Genomic DNA, 4,802 nt, shown 5'->3' with positions numbered 1-4,802 from the left:
GCTTCGGCCCCCCCTGGCCCGGCCGGGCCCGCCTCGTCTCCCCACCCCGCACCCCCCCTTCCCCGCCCCGGCCCCCCGCCCCGGAGCTCGCCTCAGCCGCCCCGAGCCTCCATTTCCCCCCCTTTGCTCCTCCTCGGGAGGGGGTGGGAGGGACGGGTCCGCCCAGAGCCCTCCTACTCCGGGAGGGGGGTCTGCCGCCTCCCTCGGGGGTCTCCGCGGCTCCGGGTCCCCCTCCCCCACAGTCACCCTCGGCTCCTCAGCGTTTCCCTTTAAAAAAAACGGAGCCGCCGCAGCCGCCGCCGACCGGAGCGCGCATGCGCCGAGAGGGCAGCGGGCGGGAGCGAACCGGGAGCCCAGAGGAGGGAGGCGGGTAGCGCTATTGTGAAAGGGGCCGCCGCCGCCACGAGGGGGAGGGGACCGAGGCGCGGGGGCCCGCGAGGGGAGGTCGGGGACGAGGGCGAGGACGCAGGAGCGGGCGAAGGTGGGCTGCCGAGGCAAGGGCGGGTTGGGGAAGGAAGAAGGGCGAGGGCGGCCGCTGATGGCTGGGGAATGCGGAGTATCCCCGGAAAAACCAAGTGCGAGAGAATGGGGTTGGGGAGGAAGGAAGGAGGTAGATGCTCCCGCCCCTCGCGGTCGCGTACCGACCGCTCTGCTGAGCCGGCCTTCGTTGGGTGGCCCTTCCCCGGCAACCTGGCAACGCGCCTTGCCCACGCCGGAGCCCCGCGCGCCTTCGGGACCGGCCCCGACCCAGGCTCCCATGGAGCCTGCGGCTGTTTCATGGAGTACAAGTCAAAGCTTCCACCCTCTAGGCTCCCTGGCGGTCCCACATGGTTTGGAGAACAAATGAAGTTCTTTGTCTCTAAGGGATCCACCACAGAAATGGAGGAACCTCTGGTTCCCAGAAGCAGCAAAATCCATGATGTCTGCTGCCCAGGGAGTTGTAACCACAACCTTGGGGTGACGTACTGCCAACTACCGACGGTTGTTTCCCAGAGCCATATCTCCAGCCTTCTTAAGCTACTCCTAGGATCTTTTGGGAGAAGGTTCAGGAAGTCTATGGAGAGATGTATGCTTGTGTTAGACTAAGCGTTCTTTAGGGCCTTCTGTTTGACTACTTCCCATTTCTCCAGGTTCACAGTGTCTAGTTTTCCAAGCAACTTTATCCACTAACTCCCCCTAGTTCCCTATGGACAAACATGTACATAGTTGTAAATTAATCGGTTGCTTATCTGTCTCAAATTTTTAAAATGTGTATAGAGATAGCCCAGGTGTAGTGGTGCACACTTTTAATCCCATCCCTTGTGAGGTAAAGACAGGAGAATTTGATTTCCTGGTTCACATAGCAAGTTTCAGGACAGGGCTACATAAACCTTTTCTAAATAAATAATAAGCAAGCAAACCTTGTCTGTATAGATAAATAAGCGGTAAATTGTACAGATAGGACACCTGGCCCTATGTGAAATCTGCTAGTTAGAAACTGCTCCTGTGTTATGGGTTCTAAGCATGAAACTGACAAGCTTAATGTCTGAGTCCCAGGCCCTTTTCCATCGGACCAGCTTCAGATCTGCACGGGAAGGCAGTAGAAGGGCAGGAGGATTAGAAGTTAGTAGACTAGTGGTCTTCTTCCGTGTGAAGACTACCACCTCACTCTCAGCTGACATACACTGAAACCTCCCAGATTGGTGGCTTGTTGGACTCTTACTCCAAAACCCTATCTCCAACTACCTCTAAGATGTCCAACTGGATGTCTAACAGGCATTTCAAACTCAAGTTTTTGACTCTCTGCCTAAATCCTGCTTCCCCGTACCCAGTAAGTCAGACCATCTTACTTTAAAAACCCAAAGGAATACATTGCGCGTCTTCTCCACAACTCCAACTTGATGTAAGCTGCGATCTCTGCTTTTCTAGTGTTTTAATTAGGAAACGCTTGTAACTAGTCTCAGTCGCAACCTCTGCCTAGGTCTTCCCTGGGCACCTAGAGTGATCCTGATAGATTTAAGATCATAATGTAGGTGGATGAAAAGGAGCCGTTGTGGTGGCCTGAAGGTTCAGCACACTGCTGTGCACTTCAGGACTCTTACTGCTCCCCTTCGCCCATCTCCTGCCATGCACCCCACCCCGGACCCTGTCTGTCCGCTCAGGTCCCTTCTTTTGCTGTTCTCTGTGTGGATCACTCATCAGCTACACACAGGACTCCCTCACTTCTTTGGCTTCTCTTACTAAGTGTCATCTTTTAAACTCCTCCTCTGCTGGCCTCCATTTTCTCTGCAGGATTTAATCATCACCTAGTACATACTTTGTCCTGCATTATCCTCAGCTACCAACGTGAGCTTTATAGATTGTTCACTGAGTGTTCTCTGCGTTGACACCCACACCTGTTACAATGTGCCATCTTGAAGACTGTTAATTCAGGTGTAGTCCATGAGTCAGTTTCATGTAGGGTGCCAATGCTCTAGGGATGTATAGAGAAACTACAGGTAGGAGAGTGAGCAGAGACCAAAGCTAGGGTTCCCAGCTATTTTGGGAGACTGCAGTAAAACCATCCCAAGTTCAAGACTTCCCAGGTTACAGAATGACAGGACTTGCCATGGTTCAGTGGTTAGTGCTTTTGAGTACCCTAGCATCCACAAAGTCCTAGGTCCAATCCTCAGTATCTCTCTCTCTCTCTCTCTCTCTCTCTCTCTCTCTCTCTCTCTCACACACACACACACACACACACACACACACACACACACACACACACACACACACACACAGTACTGCTGAGACAGCCTCAAGGGAAATTTCAGGGAAGCCTGAGGACCAGGGTTTGATCCCTGCAACACAAATGATGAGATAACCACTTCGGACCTTCACTCTCACCATGAGGGTACAGGAGCCAAACATAAGTAAAATAAATGTAAATATGTAAAAAGAGAAGCCAAGGCTGTAGCCTGAACCGACCAGAGGCTGTCACGGGGTTGGCGAGCTGGTTCGGCAGGCACAGATGCTTGCCTTGCAAGCCCGACCACCTGAGGTAAATTCCCAGGGCGCATGTACAGGTGGAAGGAGGGAAGCCACTCCGCAAAAGCATCTTGACTGCCGCAGAATGCTGTGACAGGCCCCTCGCCCACCTGCACACAAACCCAAACCAGCATCATTAGCATCAACTTGAAGACTTGGGTGTGCAGATTTCCAGGTCCCACCCTAGACCGAGTAATTCCCAAGCTCTGCCTTGGTTTTGTGGGTTCTTTCCTCCCCTGGGGCTTTGTTTCTATTCATTTTCTTTCTTGAGACAGGGTCTCGAGTACACAAGCTGGCTTTGAACTCCTAATCTTCCCACTACCACCTCCCGAGTGCTGGGATTACAAGCCTGCACCATCATGCTAGGCTAAGCCTACCTCCTACCCACTCTTAAAGGGCCAGCGACTATATTAGGTTTGAATGACTATAACTATAAGGCCCTTCCCCCGCCCCCTTCAACTTCAGTGCTGCCACTGCGATGCAAAAGCAGCCCCAGTAAATGTGTACGTGATCATTTTCCAATATAACTTTATTATATGAAATTTGTATTCCTAATACTTTTGTTTGGAGTTTTAAGATGAGGTCTCCCATGTATATTTATCTCTTCCAGGTAGCCTCTAATTACTGTGTAGCTGAGAGGACCTTGAACTTCTTCCCGCATCTATCTCTAGGGTGCTGGATTACAGACGTTTACCATTGTGCGCACGCACTCATCACAAGCCAAATACAGTCTGTGCTGCAAGACTTCACTGTTGCTGGGCAAGTGCTCTCCAACCGAGCTACGGACCCAACCCTGTTTTTAACAGTTTACCATCTGATTTTAAAATCTGCAACTATCAGACTGAGGAGATAGCTCAGCAGTTAAGAGCACTCACTGGCTGTTCCTTCAGAGGACCTGGATTCAATGCCCAGCACCCGCATGGTCCTCATAACAGTCTATAGCTCCAGTTCTTGGGGATCGGTCGTCCCAGGCATGCATGCACAAGATACACATATATGTGCATGCAGGCAAAAGACCCATACACAGAAAATAAACAATTAAAAAGTGCAACTATTACAAGGTTTTGGTTCAACTTGTTTGTGACAGTGTCTAGCCTTAGCTGTCCTGGAACCAATTAGATCAGAAAAGCTCGGAACTCATGGTGATCTGCCTGCCTATTTCTGGAGTCCTGGAAACAATTCTTAGTTTGTAAGACGTACCAAAAGGTGTTGGGTCACCAGGCCTGAAAGTACATGCCTGTAATCCTAAAACCAGAGGTAGAAGCAAGGGCATTAAGTTAGAAGCCAGCTAGGGTATGTAGTTTACTAAAACAAACAAACTGGGGCTGGAGAGATGGCTCAGTGGTTAAGAGCACTGACTGCTCTTCCAGAGGTCCTGAGTTCCCAGTGACCACATGGTGGCTCACAGCCCTCTGTAATGGGATCTGATGCCCTCTTCCGGTGTGTCTGAAGAAAGTGACAGTCTATTCACATATATAAAATCTTAAAAAAAAAAAAAAAAAAGACAAGAATGCTGAGTTAGATTTCCCCTCTGGGCTGCCCACTGCTGATCTAAGGGCACATAGCCTGAACTGGAGGCAGTCTAGGATAAAATATGAATGGAAGTACTGTCTAGTGCCCAAGCCATAGGTGCAAGGGGAGTGAGAGCTGTTTCTAATGGAGATAAGTTATTCTGAGTTGCTTAAAAAGTGACTTTTCTGGTGGTACTAGACACTGAATCTGGGACTTCATGAATGCTAGGCAAATGCTCTATTCTTGAGCTATGTGCCCTGCAGAGCTTTTCTCTCTTGAGATTGTCT

At 50.7% G+C, this 4,802-nt stretch overlaps 1 long non-coding RNA gene across 1 annotated transcript; it reads left to right on the top strand.

The window, feature by feature from the left end:
- The first annotated feature begins 321 nt into the window (after positions 1 to 321).
- Positions 322 to 4,060, top strand: LOC108352130 (uncharacterized). Its single transcript, XR_015632076.1, has 2 exons — positions 322 to 481; positions 3,614 to 4,060. It is a non-coding gene; the product is annotated as an uncharacterized LOC108352130 (long non-coding RNA).
- The last annotated feature ends 742 nt before the right edge of the window (positions 4,061 to 4,802 follow it).

Source organism: Rattus norvegicus, chromosome 10, assembly GCF_021556685.1.
Source record: "Rattus norvegicus strain SHRSP/BbbUtx chromosome 10, alternate assembly SHRSP_T2T, whole genome shotgun sequence".
Taxonomy (NCBI): Eukaryota; Metazoa; Chordata; class Mammalia; order Rodentia; family Muridae; genus Rattus; species Rattus norvegicus.
Note: the sequence above shows the minus strand (reverse complement) of the source record. Positions and strands in the feature narration are given on the sequence as shown.